The sequence below is a fragment of the Vitis vinifera genome, chromosome 10, assembly GCF_030704535.1.
Source record: "Vitis vinifera cultivar Pinot Noir 40024 chromosome 10, ASM3070453v1".
Classification (NCBI taxonomy): Eukaryota; Viridiplantae; Streptophyta; class Magnoliopsida; order Vitales; family Vitaceae; genus Vitis; species Vitis vinifera.
In genome coordinates, this window is record NC_081814.1 from 13,559,056 (window position 1) to 13,577,372 (window position 18,317).

Sequence of the window (18,317 nt, forward strand, 5' to 3'; positions counted from 1 at the left end):
ACAAAAATGAACCAAGAGTCAATTCATTTCCCATAAACCGTGTTATCATGGTATATGAGTTCAGAGTGGGGACTATTAGAACCCAGAGGAGTACTGGCTCCCTCATAATTCAATTATAAAGTTGATTCAATATTCCACTAAATAAAATCAATTGCACTTTAGTATCCTATGTAAATAATAATGAGATGAAACTTGGGGTTTGTGACCTACTATCCACTACATGTAGACTCCCTATGAACTAGTGTTTATAATTTAACAAGATAGTGCTATCACCTATTAAGATTACCTTTCCAATCCTTGAGTTACGGATCCTACTTATTATGTGATCAATTGACATACTCTACCTCTTAGAAGCATAAGTCAAATTACCCCTAAAGGAAATGCTATGACCATAGTCTTCTAGATCACATATCTTTTGGATCACCCAAGGGGACACACTGTCTTAATTCATGAGATATCATGGAACCTCTATTGAGAATACCTATGTCACCAGCCTCTATTAACAGTGACCCAATCCATAGGAATATATGACACTTTAGGGTCTCACCCATAGGTCTAAGCCGAATGTTAACTTTGGCACAAACTCAATATCTTTTCAAGGTTGAGAGTCCATGTAGTATAGTAGCTTGGTCAATCATAACGATTGATAGTTTTGTGTTATGATTCGCCATAGGTCTTGTCCAATGCGCATCACATGCTACACTCACCATGGGAAAACCATTCTAACAACTAAAACAAGTCACCCCTCTAATTAAGAGGTAGAGTGCACTACAGTCTCAAATGGATAGCCCAAATCCATGAACCAACTGTGGACAACTTATCACTCTACAAGAAACTCATGACTTGAATCTTTTGTGCAACTCTTAACGCACCCAAGTCATGTACAATGTAAGTGATGTGGAGTGTATATACTCAAATAACCAATTAATACAAATGAGATATTTAAGGGAAACCAAAAAACATAAATAAATAAATTTATAAATGAATCTTAATTTGTTACATCATGTCATGCTTTCCAAGGTTCAATCCCAACAATTGCTAGTTGAAGTCATTAGTTGCTTTAACCTACAAGTGAAACCCTAAGATGGTTATACATTCCTTATGGATTGAGTTGCTATTGATTAAGACAAGTGACAAAGGGTATTTTCAAGATATGCACCATGATATCTCAAACATTTGAAATAGTGTGTCCTCTTGGGTAATTTTAAGGATTTGTGATCATGAAATCTATAATTATAACAATTCTTTAAGTGGAATTTGATATATGCTCTTATAAGTAATAATGTCTTAGTTGATTACATAATAAGAGGATTTGAGACTCAAGGATGGTAGAGTGATCTTAAGAGGATGATGACTATACCTCATTAGATTGCATAATAAGAGGATGATCTTAAGAGGATGATTTTTCATAGCTCCCAATCTCCAAATCGAAATCTCTCCTTTTATGCTCTTATTATCTTCTTTTGTACGAAACACAATTTGCCAAAAAAAAAAAAAGAAAATTAAAAAATAAAAAAGATAATAAAGCACAAAAAAGAGGGATAAGGTATTGATTTTATAATTGATTTTGTTTTCCTCATGTTGTACACCATGTGTGTATAATGTAAATGCCGTTTGTCTTTTTATCCTCTAAAGATAAAGAATATCATTTAACCTTTGATTAAAATGAATGTCTGCAATAGCAAGAAAATCTTTACAACACTCAACAAAAATTCTTCATTAAAAAGGAATAGAAGTTCTTCATTTCATGAAATCACATCATAATGAAATGATAAACTTGTACCAATGACACAAGGATAAATGACTGTGTGAAAAAATGGAAAATTAAAGCATGCATTCCCATGCTTGAGTTTATGAACATTGGCCTTTCATACAGGAAATCAATTATAAGATTTTTATTTATTTATTTATTTTTATCAAAAATAAAAACATTTTCATTAATAGAGTAAACAAGTGAAGCACAAGAAATCTTTCTCTGAATACAAAACCTAATCAAAACAAAGGAAAAGAAAATTAATCCAAAAGGTATCAAAACGTCTTGACATCACTATTTTAACCCTTTTGATCTACATATCAACTATTACAATTTTCACATGCACTTCTTTCTTCTCAGGGTACAGCAGCCATAAGTTAAAGGCGGTCAGCATGTTACAAATAAAACTTTTGGGCTGGCACTAATTTTCTGGGCACATCAGATTCTTCACTGATGAACCTGATAAATGAGCTCCAGTTACATCGACACAAAGACACATCTCATGTGAATTAGACCTTGTCAAAAATTATAATATCCCCCACACCCTTCCTAACAGACCTTACCATATGAAAAATAAAGGTTCTGGCATGACCAAAAAAAAAAAAAAAACATAGAACAATATTGTACAAACTTATGTTTAACAAAAAATATCTGAAGAAAAATACCAGACAAAAAATATCTTAAGAAAAATACCAGAAAGATCATGCACAGAAGACATCATGATGCTGCTATGGACACAGAATACCCAGGCTCAAATCTGTTCACACATTCAAAAGCATAAATGCAGGTTAGCATGCACCAATAGCCCTTGTGCCATATATTTTAAAAAGTATGGTAACATGAAGAGGCAATAAGAAATGATAAGTGCAAAAGAATGCCAGACATGATCCTCGTACATGGAAAATTTCCAAGCAAGACCACACAGCAAAAAAGAGAGATAGCAATAACAAGTTAAGAAGTCAAGCAATAATTCATGTCATCACAATAATGGCTTTTTTCTTCTTTTTTGACTCCTGGTGTTACTTCTAATGGGAATTTGAGCAGGACCCATGATATGTATCTTGATCTAGGTAGTGATTAAGGAATAGAACAGAAGATAGCACCTTCTAAGAGGATTCAAGAACTTGGAACTTGGAACTTGGTTGATAGATATAACCATAAGTATGTAGTTATACTTTGTACTTATGGGTTTTTTGGGTTCCCCACCACCGCCCCACCCCCCCCCCTTTGGATAGGAAAGATGCTCATAATACTAAAAATGTACATTATCTGTAAAAGGATTTACACCCCTCTCAAAGTGAGAGTTTCTTGTCCTTTCTCTATTTTTATTATTTTGCTAGTTTCTAATGTGAATTAACAAATATATCAACCGAATTAACTCCAGCAAAAAGGAAAACTAAAGTGACCAGTCTTCACTATTTTTCAGGCAAGATTTCATCCGATTCATTTCTGGACAACTCAAAGGTCAGATCAGAAAATGAATCACACAGACCAAAGAAATCAACTTAATCAAATTACACGAACCCAGAAAATCAACTGAATTAGACATATGGAAAATCTCCTCAACCAACATATATAATCCCAAAATTCAACTCTATCCGAAGAACCAACCAAAAATCTCCCCAACAAACAAAACCTAAACACTTCGCATAGATTCCAAACCCTGCCAATTCCCAATGCCACAAAGCAAAACTCCAACATGTAAAAGATCCAAAACAATTCAACATCACAGAGCAATCCGTTTGGTTTTCGGGAAAAACATAAGAAGAAAAAACAAAATCCAAAGTTTCGTTTCCAGGAGCCAAAACTCAATTACCCAAAATTCTATATAGTTTTCTTCTCTCTATATTTTCCGCACCATTTCTCAGCAACCAAACGGATTAGGGAAAAGAGACTCGAGAAGCTAGGGTTTGAAGATTTGATCTTTTACCTTAAAGATGGCTCCTTGTGTCGTCCCTGTTACAGTTTTTTTGGGTTCTTCTTCTTCTTCTTCTCAGCTGCTAATATAATAATAAATAAAAAAGTCTGTTTGGGAAACGAGAAACCTTGAGAAATTTCAAATTTGGACTTCTTTTTACCTCCGTACTTCACTGCAAATCCACCCACACCTTTCCCCTTTCTCTCTTCACTATTACTATTTTTATTTTTTTTTATTAATTTACAATTTATATCAATTTAAAAATTCATATTAAAATAAATATATATAATAGTGTGGACCCCGCATTTCCGCTCAATGCGTTTTCCACTCGAATGGCGAGCTCGAATTTTTATTTGAAAAATTGGTTTTTATTGATTATTTGAAAATGATTTGGAGTCGCCACTTATTTTTGTTTTATTTTTAAAGGGTAAACAAAATAAGAAAGAAAAACCCTAAGTGTGACTCCATATTTTGGAAAAGGTGGTCTGTGAAAAACCGGATCGGGTTCGGGGGTCAGGTTACTTATTGGGAAGGTACGGTAAAGACCGTGACACCCCTCTAAGTCCCTAAAGTCAGGTCTCTACTAATGAGATGAAACTGACATGGCAATGATGAGGAAATCAATAAATACTCAAATCAATCATGCACATATGAGTATCAAAACATGCGTATAGCAAGACCGGAATAAGAACAGATGCGTACCTGGGCAACGATCTTCAATGCGCTATCAAGAAGTGAGATTAGTGCATAATTAAGGAGCATGAACATATCTCACATGTCACTAAATCGAGTACAAAATCATCAAAGGCACGCATGACACTCCACTCAAAATTCATTTTTATTTTAAAGAAATTTTATTTGATGTTGGGCCCCCACCAAAGCCCGTTTATTTTTGCATGAATTAATTCCATAAATTCCATTATTCGGAATTACGGAATTTAATTCATGCTTATTTTAAAACATTTAAAAAAACAAAGAAAATTTGAAAGTGGCTTGCCGGAATGAAAATGATGGCCAAATTTTATTGAAAAGATGATTTTGGTACCTAAAACTCTAAAGATGAAAATTTTGATGACTTGAAATCATTTTTAAAAAAAACCGAAAATTGGAAAATCATTTAAAAACAGGGTTAGGAAATCTTTATTTCGAAATCACAGGGAAGGGATTTGAAAGGAAGTGACATGCGGCATAAGGATGGTGGCCATGCAGAGAAGATCCCATTTTTGGCCCACTTTGAAGGAGTGTTCTTTCTCTTATTTCCTTTCTTAGTACAGCGAGCCTGATTTGAGAAAAACTGAGTCAACTTCCAGATTTAGGGCCTCTCAGCAATCCTTGATTTGATCTATTCTGGGTTCGACAAAAGATCTTCCCTCTGCATCTCAATCTCTCTTTCCTGGCTCACAATCTCCTTGGGAACATCTTCTGTAACAAGAGATTGCACTTGAAGACAGGCAACAGCTCGCATGGCCAGGTCATCAATTAGCTTCATTTCCTGTCTCTCAATTCACAGCTTCAGCAACTTTCAAGTGTAGAGTCTCCTTTCCAGCCTCACCCTGGTCTCCTGAGTTCCATTGCTTCTTGCATCACTCGCCTCGCTTTACAGCATGTGAAGTCCTGTACTGCCGCGGGAGCCCATGCTAAACTGGTTATAGATGGCTTGATGTAGCTGCTGCCGAAGATGAGATGAGTGAAGGGCCCCTAAGTTAAATCCATCAGGCCGTCCCATAGGAAAATGCTGAAATTGCATCATAGACACAGCGCTATCACAAAGTTATTCTTTCCGGTGAGGGTCCATAGGAAAATCAGTATTTCTACCCTTAAATCCCGGTAATACAAGAAAATCTTCATTCTGGATACTGAATTCTCAGTTTTGATGGACAACTCCAATGCTTCGCTTCCACAGAGAACCCAACCATTCTTGAAAGCTACCAGCAGAATTAAGGTGAGCGGTCAGTTGGGGAAAATCATCTGTGTCAAAAGGAACATTCTCATGGACACTCAAATCCTTTAATGATGCCATGGAATTTGAATGATTATTCACTGCTTGGACCTGGCTTTGAGATCGTAGCCCTCCCACAGAAGAATAAGACTTTCTGGATATAAATGTCACCTAGTGAAAGAACGCCACCCATTAATCTGCTAGTTTCTTGTGTACCCATATTCCCATATTCATTTTGAATTGACATCCTGAGAAAATGTTAACTCAATTGGTAACATAACTTCCTCAACAACCTTCTCAGTCAAATCGAGAGCCCCACTTACATTTGTTGTCTCATCAAGTGAATTCACCTACTTTGCTAGCCTCTTGGCCATGGATGGAGACAAGTGCTTTCAATTGAGCTCGTCTGAATACTGCTTCATTATGACCAAGTACCAAGTTTAAGATCTTCCCAATTGGATGGCAAGTCATCATTAAAATACGGACTAGCAATATAAAATTTGCACCTTCAGAAAGTCCAAATCTGCTGCACATTGCTTATGGAATAACCTCTCCAAAAGCTAAGACGAAAGTAACAGAAGGTACAATAGCAGCAAATGGATTGAAAAGCTCATCCAGGTATAATGGGAGGGCCTCTATGGGACGCAACATTGCAAAGAAACTGAGTCATAAGGATCGGATGTTGCTTTTGAACAACTAGAGAGATAGCAGCCACTTGCCTCTTCTTATCAAAATGCCACTGTGCTGAAGAAACTCAAAATCGACGCAGCCGGGAGACATGAAACCTAGGTGTGACTAGTCATAATACTTGTTAGAAATACTGAACAATTGTATTGTATTTCATAGGAGAAAGAATATACATCAGTGCCTTTATATAGGAGGCATATGTGTGCGGTACAAGTAACCTAACTGGGCCTAAAGCCCATAACATAATATACCCATATAATATACCCATAATATACATTAACAGCCCCCCTCAAACTCAAGGTGGATGTGAGACCAACTTGAGGTTGTCAATTAAATCACGAGTGCGTCTTGTAGGAAGTGACTTGGTGAAGATATCTGCAAGCTGATCTTTGGAGGAAACGAAGAAAAGCTTAAGAGCACCATGGACAAGATGATAACGGATAAAATGACAATCAATCTCGATGTGTTTGGTCCGTTCATGAAAGACATCATTGTGAGCAATATGAATGGCACTCTGCTTGTCACAATAAAGGGGAGTAGCAGAGAAGGTGGACACACCCAAATCCTTAAGAAGCCATCTTAGCCAAAGGAGCTCAGATGTGGTATCAGCAAGGGCACGATATTCTGCTTCAGTACTGGAGCGGGCCACAAAAGTTTGTTTCTTACTTCTCCAAGAAATCAAAGAAGAACCAAGAAGGAAACAGTAACCTTTAGTGGACCTGCGATCAGTAGGATCTCCTGCCCAATCAGCATCAGAGAATGCACGGAGTACAAGAGGAGATTGAGTTGAGTAGAAAAGGCCATGAAAAATGGTACCCTTCAGGTATCGAAGAATGCGCAGAACAGCAGCATAGTGAGTTGATCGTGGAGCAGACAAATACTGACTCACTTAATGAACAGCATAGGAGATGTCTGGACGAGTAACTGTGAGATAAACTAAGTTGCCAACCAATCGTCTGTAAAGAGAAGGATTGGATAATGGTTTCCTCCCGGAGGGTGTCAGATGCGCATTAAGTTCGACTGGAGTGTCAACATTCTTACTGTCAGTGAGTCCGGCTTGAGACAACAGATCAGAAGCATACTTGGCTTGAGTAATATAAAGACCATATGTGGAATGAGTAATTTCAAGACCCAGGAAATAGCTGAGATGTCCAAGATCTTTCATCTCAAATTGCTGACTGAGAAAATCCTTGAGTTCTTGAATGCCACTAAGGTCATTACCAGTTATGATCATATCATCCACATATAGAAGAAGCAAAATAGTGCCTTTATCAGTACGATGAAGAAATAAGGCAGAATCATACGGACTGGCAGTGTAACCCAAGCGAAAAATAGTGGAGCTGAACTTGGCAAACCAAGCTCGTGGGGCTTGTTTAAGACCATAAAGTGCACGTCAAAGATGACAAACCTTGTTTGATTCAACAGAGAGACCAGGAGGAGGTTGCATATAGACTGCTTCACTCAGATCCCCATTAAGGAAGGCATTTTTAACATCCATCTGAAAAAGGTCCCATTGACGAGCAGCAGCAACAGCTAAGAGAGCACGAACAGATGAGATACGAGCAACTGGAGCAAAAGTCTCTTCATAATCAATCCCATATTCCTGTGTAAAGTCTTTGGCAACAAGACGAGCCTTGTAGCGCTCAACGGATCCATTAGAGCGAGTCTTGATCTTATAGATCCACTTACAACCAACCACAGATTGTCCAGGAGGGAGAGGAACCAGGTCCCAAGTATGGTTTTTGGTTAATGCATCAAGTTCCTCTTTCATAGCAATCTGCCATAAAGGGTCAGTAGAGGCCTCACGATAGGTTTGAGGCTCGTGAAGTGTAGCAAGGGCAGTGTAACAATGATAGTCAAGTAGGTATGGAGGAATGGATCTTACTCGGGTTGAGTGGCGAGGTGGAATGTCTTGTGGAGGATCTTCAGGCAGAGTAGGAGCAGGGGACCCAGTCTCAAAGTGGGGTAGCTCGTCATCAATTTGTTCATCTGCAACCTGTCTAGGAGAAGCATCAAAAATATTTGGAGAGAAGTCCAAAGGAGGATCAAAAGTATTTGTAGAAGGAACAAGAGACTCATCTGGAAAGATTTCTAAAACAGAGAAGTTAGTTAAGGAAGAAAAAAAGTGAGAGAGTTCAACAAACAATCGATGTTCCCAAAAGACAACATTACGAGAAACACGAAGACGATGAGAGACAGGATCATAACACCTATACCCCTTTTGAGTTTCACCATAACCAAGGAAACAACAGAGTCTAGAGCGAGGCTCAAGTTTGTTGTGCTCATGAGACTGAAGAAGAACAAAACAAGCAGATCCAAATGAGCGAAGGTGATGATAGATAGGGGGTGACCCAAAGAGACGCTCATACGGAGTCTGATTATGGATGACAACACTTGGAATACGGTTAATTGCATGAACAGCATGAAGAGCCGCTTCACCCCAAAATGGGGCAGGAATTTTGGCAAAAAGAAGCAGAGCACGAACAGTGTCAAGAATATGACGAAGTTTTCTTTCGGCTCGACCATTTTGCTGAGAGGTACCTGGACAAGTTAGATGATGGACAGTGCCATAGGAATGTAACAGAGCTTGAAACGCATGTTGAGTATATTCAAGAGCATTATCAGATTGAAAAGTTTTGATACGTTTGGAGAATTGTGTTTCAATCATTTTTGCAAAATTGCTATATATTGATAAAATTTCGGAACGAGATTTCATAGGGAAAATCCAACTATAACGAGAATAATCATCAATAAAAACAACAAAGTATCGAGATCCACCAATACTAGCAACAGGAGAAGGTCCCCAAACATCAGAATGAATTAACTCAAAAATACTATTAGAAATGGATTCACTATTATTAAAAGGCAAAGCTGGCTGTTTTCCTAACTGACAAGAAGTACAATAAAAAATGTCTTTAGAAACAGAACCCAACAGACCCCTAGACACTAACTGTTGTACCCGAGAAGATGATGCATGACCAAGACGAGAATGCCAAAGTGCAAGAGAAGGTAAGGAAGAAACTGCAGCAGCTGCAGTAGCAATAGAAACAGGAGCAACAGGTGGAAGATGAAGATTGCTCATGGGAAACATACGCCCAACTCTAAGACCGGTCCCAAGCTCCTGCCCCGTCCTCGGATCCTGCACAATACACCCAGAATAGTAAAAAATAAGGCGATAACCTAGTTCAGCTAATTGTCCCACAGAGCACAAACTATAGGATAGGTCAGGAACATGGAAGACTCCAGGAACAGAAAGATTAGAGGTTGAAACAAAACCTAGACTATTCCCATGCATGGTGGAACCATAAGCTATATGAATATTTAGAGGATGTGGTGCAGGGTCAAGTTTGGAGAATAGGGATGAGTGAGGTGTCATGTGATTGCAGCAGGCAGAATCAAAAAGCCAAGTTTGAGACTTACCAGGTAGAACAGATAAGGTAGTGGAAAGAGATGCATTACCAGCCATACGAACAGCCTGAGCTATGATCTCCTGTAGTTCAGTGGAGGAGAGGTTGATAGTAGATCCAGAAGACTTGGACTCAACTGAGGTGGAAGCCATTGGTGGAGTAGGCTCAATATTAGCAACAGCAGCAGTAGATTTGTTACGACGGTAACAAGTCTCAATGGTGTGGCCAGGACGCTTGCAATAGTTGCAAAACTTTTTGTTAGTCTGCTTGCGACAATTGCTAGAACCATAAGAATCACCTGATTGCTGGGGTTGCTCTATGAGTGGAGTAGATGGAGTAATAGCCAAAACATTGAACTTATTCTGGGCTTGAAGGGTTGCAAAACGAGCTTCTTCTCTAACCAACTCATTTACAGCAGTATCAAGAGAGGGAGTAGGACTGCGATTAAGTAGCTGACCACGAATGGGCTCAAAGTCCTTGTGAAGTGACATCAAGAATTCATAGAGGCGAAATTCATCTCTAATGGAAGCATATTGCTGAGCATCTTTTGAGCATGTCCAAGTTGGATCAGAAAGGTCAATTTGGTCCCAAATAAAGCGAAGCTAATCATAATAGTCATTGATGGATTGCCCTGGTTCTTGCCTGAGTTGATGTAATTCAACCACTAACTGATATTTCAGGGATCCATGAGTAGTGGAGTACCTTTTGGCCAACATATCCCATGCAGATTTTGCATCATTAAAGCTGCCCATCAGATTGGAAATAGAGGGAATGGAAGTGTTCCGAATCCATGTGAGGATCATGTGGTTATGACTATCCCATTCAATCATGCGATTAAGAAAAACAACATCTCCTTCACTTGCTCCCTTGACAGGAATAGTCATTACACCAGTACAATAATGCCAGAGCATGCGACCCTTAAGAAAACTGCGCATAGCTTGAGACCAAGATAAGTAATTTTTATTTCCCTCCAATACAGTATTGATGGGGCGATAAAGAAAAATATCATTTTTATCCATTTAGAGACACAATATGCAAAAACAGACTGCAAAAGTGAAATCTACGTGAAAAACTGGGTAAGGAGAACCTGGTCAACCCTGGAAAAGTCAACGGTCAACATTGGTCAAAGTCAACGGTCAACGCGGGTCACGGTCAACGCTGGTCAACAGATGACGTGGAGATGATGTCAGCTAGGGCTAACATGGCACTGACGCGTCAAGCAGTGGTGACGTAGCTAGGGCTGACGTGGCGCTGACGTGGCAGAGAGAATGACGTACGGGCTCCGATGGCGATGAGGTTTCCACGAATGTGTAGATCGGCGCTGGACGATCTCAGTGGTACCGTCAAAATTGAAATCGGAGCAATATTCGCAGCGGTGATGCGAAAAACAGTGATCTTGTGCGGTGTGAAACTCCTTAAGGACTGCAGGTCCAGAACCCAAGGACGACGTCTGGATGACGTCGGAGGTTCAACGGCAAAAGGCTGCGGCGGCAGTTGTGATTGGCGGAAGCGTTAAAAAGAAAGGAAGTCACACTAATGAAGACAGACTGCTAAGAAAGGGTCAGAGCAGTGGCTCTGATAGCATGTTAGAAATACTGAACAATTGTATTGTATTTCATAGGAGAAAGAATATACATCAGTGCCTTTATATAGGAGGCATATGTGTGCGGTACAAGTAACCTAACTGGGCCTAAAGCCCATAACATAATATACCCATATAATATACCCATAATATACATTAACAATACTGATGGAGGGGACAAGGAAACGATAGATTCCGACGTAGGTGAAGAACCACAAGGACCCGAAGGCGATGTCACCTCTGCAAAGGGATTCAGCACCGAGATTTCTCATTGCCAAGACGCAGAGTGAAGTCCAATTTAGGACCTATAGAGGACTCCTCTTCATTTTCTTTGGCTGAGGGCATTGTAGTGCAAGCAGTGGCTCAATTTTACTTCTCCATATTTACAAGCCCTAGAGAAGAACGGGAGAATTTACACAAAAAGATGGATCATCAGCATTTGACTAATATTGACCTGGGCTTATCTCTTGAACTCCAAGACCTCTCTCCAATGATGACAAGAATCCCAGAGCTTCTCGGATCTTACTGCATTTGGCTCTTGACAAGGGATAGGGCAAAGACGCTTGCTCTTATGGCTGTCTTTTATCAAATGGGAGTCAGCTACCATGGCTTCTTCATTTTTTTACTCAGAAGCCTTTAACTCTAGATTCAGAGTTGTCATACATTGCTCACATATTCAATCTTAAACCCTTTCCTATGAGTTTTATCCTCTGGCTCCGCCCATCAATGGTTTTATAAGATGATACCTTTAGGTAAGATGAGAGATGAATGATGCCTGAAACTTCAAAGACAATCCAAAGTGATCCTGGCCCATCATCTGCTAGAGTGGTGACATGATAGATATGTGAATTTGGATAATGAGAAAGGTGATAGGTAAAAGAAATGGGTATAAATGATGGACGAGTTTGCATGGTTCCATGTACGTGGGTGGATGGATCTGGGATGTCAACAAGGGCTTTAGAAGGAGCTTTGGACAACCATGCATGCGATTAAATAGGTATCAAGGGGAATTCAACCTCACTCTGATCATTTAAAACGGGCAAGTATCTTAGCAGCAGCATCCTTCATAGTGGATTTCCACCCATACCCAATCCACGAGTCAAAAGTGCTTTAAGTTGGGCAAAACCCATTAGCAATAGCAAAAGAAAGAGTTCTTAAGTGATCAGCAATAACCTTGTATACCATGTCAACTTTGTCTGTATCATCTGATCCAACTTTCCCTGAATATGGTCAAGCATTAGTTGCCAAAATGTATCTCGGCGCAAGACCCTCAAGGACCAATATCACTCATCTCCTAGGAATTGTTGTTACAACCAAAGGGCAATACGCGTCCAGGTGGCAAAGCTAGAACAAAAAAAAAAAAAAATCCTTGGCTTCAATATATAGAAATGGACCATGATGTCTTATCACCACCTGATGAATCTCCAGTGCACTGATGCCACAAAACACACTGACCAAATCTTTCAGAAAACATAAGCTCAGAACCAGGGGATTTGCATGACAATACTGCACCTTCTTGCTAGCCGTGACCATGAAACAAGGCAAAAATCTAAATGCATAGTAGCCACTAAGGAACTTGGTCTATTCCAAATAGGCACCCTGTTACAATTTAAGGCTCGATCTCAATTGGGAACAGCTGCAGTCTTCATTACAACTTCATTTGCCAAGGGAAATTGATTTGCCTGAGAACTCCATGGAAGAGAAATCCAATCAACCGAAAATTACTTCAGTTGCTATAATTTTCACCCATTGACCAGTCAAAGCAATGGCTGAAGTATCACCCATATGCATCTCGCCCACTGGGAACCCTGAATCTGTGGCAATAGCTAAAGCACCACCCTCTCCCTTCAAGCACAAACCAGAGCACAAAACCAATAGTCCAAAACAAATCCAGAAACGTGAGCCAGAAACCAAGATGTGGATTCAGATACCAGAAATGGAGGAAGAAATAAAACAAGATATAGTGTACCCATGGCAGAGTAAACAGAGTGAGCCAAGCATTAAGTGGGATCCCCTTTCGTATTGAAATCCAGGGGCTCCGACCAGTGGTTTAGCAGAAGAGTTTAAAACCAATACCAAAATGGGAGTGAGCCATGTTAAAATAAACAAATACGAGAGGAGAGTAACACAGTAATCACACTCATATCTGAACAAACAACTAAGGCTTAGGAAAATAGAGACAATCAGGGAGAATGAAAGATAATAAAAGAAAACCAAAAAAATAGAGTGATGAGTGAGAATAGTCCAAGAAGTTGCAACAAACGTACCTGAGATGCTCTTTCAAATTTTCTTTCCTTACCAGCTACCTTCAGCAAAACCAGTTTCCCTTTCTCTCTTACTCGATTTGGGAATGGCTTTCACTCTAGCTAGAATCCTTTCCCCTGAAGCCAACCGAGCTTCTCCCTGTTTGTCCTCTCCATCTCTCCACTATGGCAGCCAAATGCCTCTTACCTAACTTGCTCTCCCTCTGTCTTGACCTCCTGTGAAAGCTCTCCCCTCTCTCCGGTTCCCCCAAGCTTCAGAAATCCGCTCTCTCTCTTGCTTCTCCAGCAATGCCCTCAAAATATCTCTCCTTAAGCTCCCCCTCTAACTCATCTCTCTGCTCAGCCAGCTTCCCGGAACCTCTCATTCTCTCGGACCAGCATCAAAAGCTCTCCCCCCACTTGCAAGAGACGCTCCCCCTCTCTAAAAATATCTCTAACGGCAGCACCACAGACCACCTCTCCCTGCTCTCTCCCTAAGAAAGAACATCCCCCTTTCAATGCAGCTGCCTCTCACTTGCAGGAGATGCTCCTCCTAACCTGCAGCTGGCCTGCTACCCCTCAACAGAAACGCACTCCACTCCACAGCCAAAATAGCCCTCTCCTACGTCCAGACGACACCACCTTCCTGCCGCTGCCAGCCTCTGAAAATATCCTTTCACAGCCCAACAGAAAACCCCTTCCTCCAAAACGGTCTGCAGCTTTTTGCATATTCTCTGGACACGTGTCGCACACCCATTGGCCATTAAAAACACCACTCTGGTGCCCTAACAGCCAACCAGAGATTGACACGTGGCCACCCTAGATGGCAACACCTGTAAAAAATGGTTGCATAAAAGCAAGCCCAGAATGGGGGTCTACAAATAGGTTTAAAATTATATTATTTTTATTTTTTAAAATTATATTGAAAATTCACAATTAGAAACTATCACTCTAATTCAAATTCAAATTCAAATTCATATTAAAAAATCGCATTTAAAAATTAAGACTTTATTTCAAATTCAAACCATTTAGGAATTGAGCCTTCAATCTTATTCTAATTATTGTATTTATATCTTGATTTTTTGTTTTTTTTAATGGGATATTTATAAATCCACACAAACAAGAGTTTCAATTTAAAAATAATAATATTTAATAGTAACCTATTTTGTATTTATTTTAAAATTAAAAATTAAAAATAAATTAATCATGCCCATTGCTCATATATTGATTAAGGTTGAATAAAAGGTATTCTCATCTAATCACTTATTTCCCTTCGATTTTGGACTGTTGTCGAGGTTGAATGCTGAGCTTAAGGAACAATTCCATCACTAAAGTCAACTAGTGACTCTAATGATGAGCTCATAGCTTTAGAAGGATATGTGGTACTCCCAATGTAGTATATTGGTTGATGATTTGATGGACTTTCGGGTACATCTATTATAGATTTGGGAAACTTGTGTTTCCAACCCATGATTAGGAAAATATATGGTTTTGGAATCCTACACAAGTGAAATATGAGATTTCCTTGTTAATGGGGAAAATATTATAATTCTCATGCACTATATACTGTATAGGTATGTATTTCCAAAATTGCCCTTTAATGTTTCCCTGTCAGCAACCACCGGTGTCCATGTCAGCAAGAAGGTATACAATTTAATAAGCATCAAAATCTGAAACCCACAAAACACCCGACTTGAGAAACATTTGAAAGTTGGGAAACTTTCTCTGTCACTTCCTTTTGTTTTGCCCTAACCCAATATCAGAAAATTCTCATTTTCATAGCTCGTTTGATACATGAAGATAGGCAGCCGATTCGTTTATTGACGTTCTGACCAGGTGATGGATACCCATCTTCCCAAAGTCGTCTTCGTCTCATTTTGGCCTAACCCTAGTGTGTCTCTCTTCACGAGTTGACCACCCAAACCCAATAAGAATCTTCCAAAAACCTTCAATGAAGTAAAGTTGAGGCATATCTTCATATTTTTTCATCAAATGTGGAATTTTTTTAAGGTTTCTGAAAACCGAAGTGAAGTTTCCTCTTGTTGTGGATTAATCAATCACAAGTGAGTTTTCCATTTAAGGATTCGTTTGGCTGTTGAGAAAATATTGGGGTTGAAGGTCTTATATTTTGGGATTTGTTGTATTTTGATTCATTTTCGCATGAATGAAATAGAGGAAAATTTTGTTTTGGTAAAAGAAATTTTCAGATGGAGTTAAATCGAGTTCATCATAGCAATAGCAGCAAAGTTTTTCAATAATCAATGGCCCTAGCCTGTAGAAAGGCCTAAACTACCAATTTAGCTTTCTATCACTTTTTATCACATTCAGCCCTCCCATGGTCCCCTTTGCAAACATCAGATACCTGATGTGTCATGTAATGCTGTTTTGGAACTGGTATGAGAAGCCAGGAAATTATGGATTGGATGTTAAGGCTACTTACTGATTCATTATCATTTCATGCCCATTTTGTTCCTTTCCTTTTAGCCGTTCAGTTGTTTTGTTACCCACAATTCTCCAACAGTCAAAGTACAGAACACATGGAGGCTGAAATTCAGGACATAAGCGAAGTCGAATCTCATTCTCCTTTTGAAACCCAGATTTCTGAACCTTCTCTAGAAGCAAAAGATATGAAGCATATTCAGGAGGAAATAAAATTACTGTTGAAATTTACTAAGCTCAGGAGCTTGTCCATTCATTCGAGGCTTCCCCATATGATGGAAATGAGTCTTTGAGTATAATTTCTTTACTTGCATTTTCAAGTAATAATGAGCTTGTATTTGAGTTTTTTGAATCTGAGTAGCCATAGCTACGAAAGCCACAACATAACAAGTAAGTTCTTGCTACTCTATTGTTGTTTCTCTTTATTCTTTCTTGTATTAAATATTGTTGATTTGAATCTATGTTTCAGCTTACACTTAAATTAAGGATGGTGCCATATTGTTATGATACAATTGGCACACATCAATATTGTGGCCATATGCTATTTTTTTGGCGTTAATTTGTTAATCTGATGGTGGCCACATCTTGAACACCTCAAATTTTGAGGTACTTCCAATTCGCATTTCGACTTCTATGTTTTAATTTGAAGTGCTTACTTCTATGCAGATATCTTCAATTTTCACAAAATCTTTTTGACTCTATTCAATAGGTCTAATAATGTATGTATGTTGGACCTTTTGAAGCAATTATAGATCTTGGGAGGCAATTCTAATTGGTTAATAAAAATACATTTCAAATTTTTATTTTTTTTCATTTTTCCTTAGTTTAGCCATGTGGAAAATGGACAAATGAATTGTGGGGTAATTTTTTATTGTTGAATTTGTGATTTCTTTAATGGGTTTTTGTTGAAATAGTGGTGAAATGTGTAGAAATTATTGGACAATATGCAGTGACAAAACAAAACACAGAAAGCAATATGTAAATAGGATTTATGTGGGCCTTTTGTTGAACCCCTCTATAACTAAAACAGAACAAGGTTACTATTTATATTCCACTTCTGGTGATAGGAAGAAGTGCTTCCATAGTGTTCATTTGGTTTCTGTCAAGTTGAAGGAAGAATTTTGTGAAACTGATCTGAGGCCACCCATGATTTATGGAACAGAATGATGGGCAGTCAAGAAACAATACATCTAAAAAATTATCATAAATGAATGAGGAAGTAGGGATGGTATATAAAAAATGCTAATGATTGCACTAGCATAGATGTTTAAGGCTAGCATGAGGACAAAGAGGAAATGGCCAAAATGAAAACAGGATGAAACAGTAAGAGAAGACTAAAGATTATGATTTAATTAGACTATGGGTGTCCATAAGGCTGAATGGAAAAAACATTGATTTTTCAGCTTTTATTTTTTCCATTTTTGTCCAGCATTAGCTATTTTGTTAACTTTTAAATGCTCTTCATCTTCCTACCATTCTTTCATAATTATCATTTTTGCTCTTGACCCATAGTCTATCTGTGGTTAATATTTCACTAGTAAGAGGCTAATCTTTTATTTATTGCAGGATTATGGAGTTCATCAACAATGGAAATTCCAATCATCAAGCATTTGGTGACCCATCAAAGATGGCATGCATGAAGCTACATGAGCTACATCCTGCATTTTGGTTAGGACAATCTAATCTAATTAGGCTAATCATAGCATGCCTGTTGATTATTCAAAGACAATTATGGAATTGCATAGGCATGCTAAGCTTGAATTCTTTTAATTAAGGGTAATGAAAGATAACTTTACCTCTAATCTTTTTAGTTGATTCTAAGTTTCAACTCCGAAGACCCCCTGATTTTTCCTATCTAGAATTGCAGTATGTGCCAACTATTTTTTTTTTATAAATCACGTTAAACTGTTTTTCTCTAGCTTTTGATACGGGCAAATAGAATAAGGTGTAGCAAGAAAATCCACAAACTAAAACTTAATGTCTTTATTTATCATTTTCACCTTTAGATTTATGTACACAAAAAAGGAAGAAATTTTTTCTTCACATTGGGACTGGATGTTAAGTAGATTGTAGCACATAATTTTGTGCAGATTTTAAGATTAATATCATTATCTTTCTACTTTGACTCTAAAGGAACCTTGCTGACAAAGTTGTGGGTGCTGGATTCAACGTGGTGGTCCTTGACTTTTTCTATGGAGATCCATTTTTACTTGAAACCAATATACCAGTATGGATAAAAAACGCATGGAATGGTTTGTTTCTGATTTTATCCAAAATAGAGTTGCATTTATTTTTCATTTACATTTGCATCATTATGTAAGTTTTATTCATAAGCCTTACTATGACATT

General features: G+C 38.4%; 1 long non-coding RNA gene across 2 annotated transcripts; it reads right to left on the minus strand.

Annotated features, from left to right (window-relative positions):
* Positions 1-1,811: 1,811 nt before the first annotated feature.
* LOC104880528 (uncharacterized) lies at positions 1,812-3,913 on the minus strand. 2 transcript variants are annotated; one of them, XR_786780.3, is made up of 3 exons: positions 3,832-3,913; positions 3,684-3,750; positions 1,812-2,510 (listed from the first exon to the last, which is right to left on the minus strand). It is a non-coding gene; the product is annotated as an uncharacterized LOC104880528 (long non-coding RNA). The 2 variants fall into 2 exon arrangements; XR_002030970.2 differs by having other exon boundaries at positions 3,684-3,847.
* Between the last annotated feature and the right edge of the window lie 14,404 nt (positions 3,914-18,317).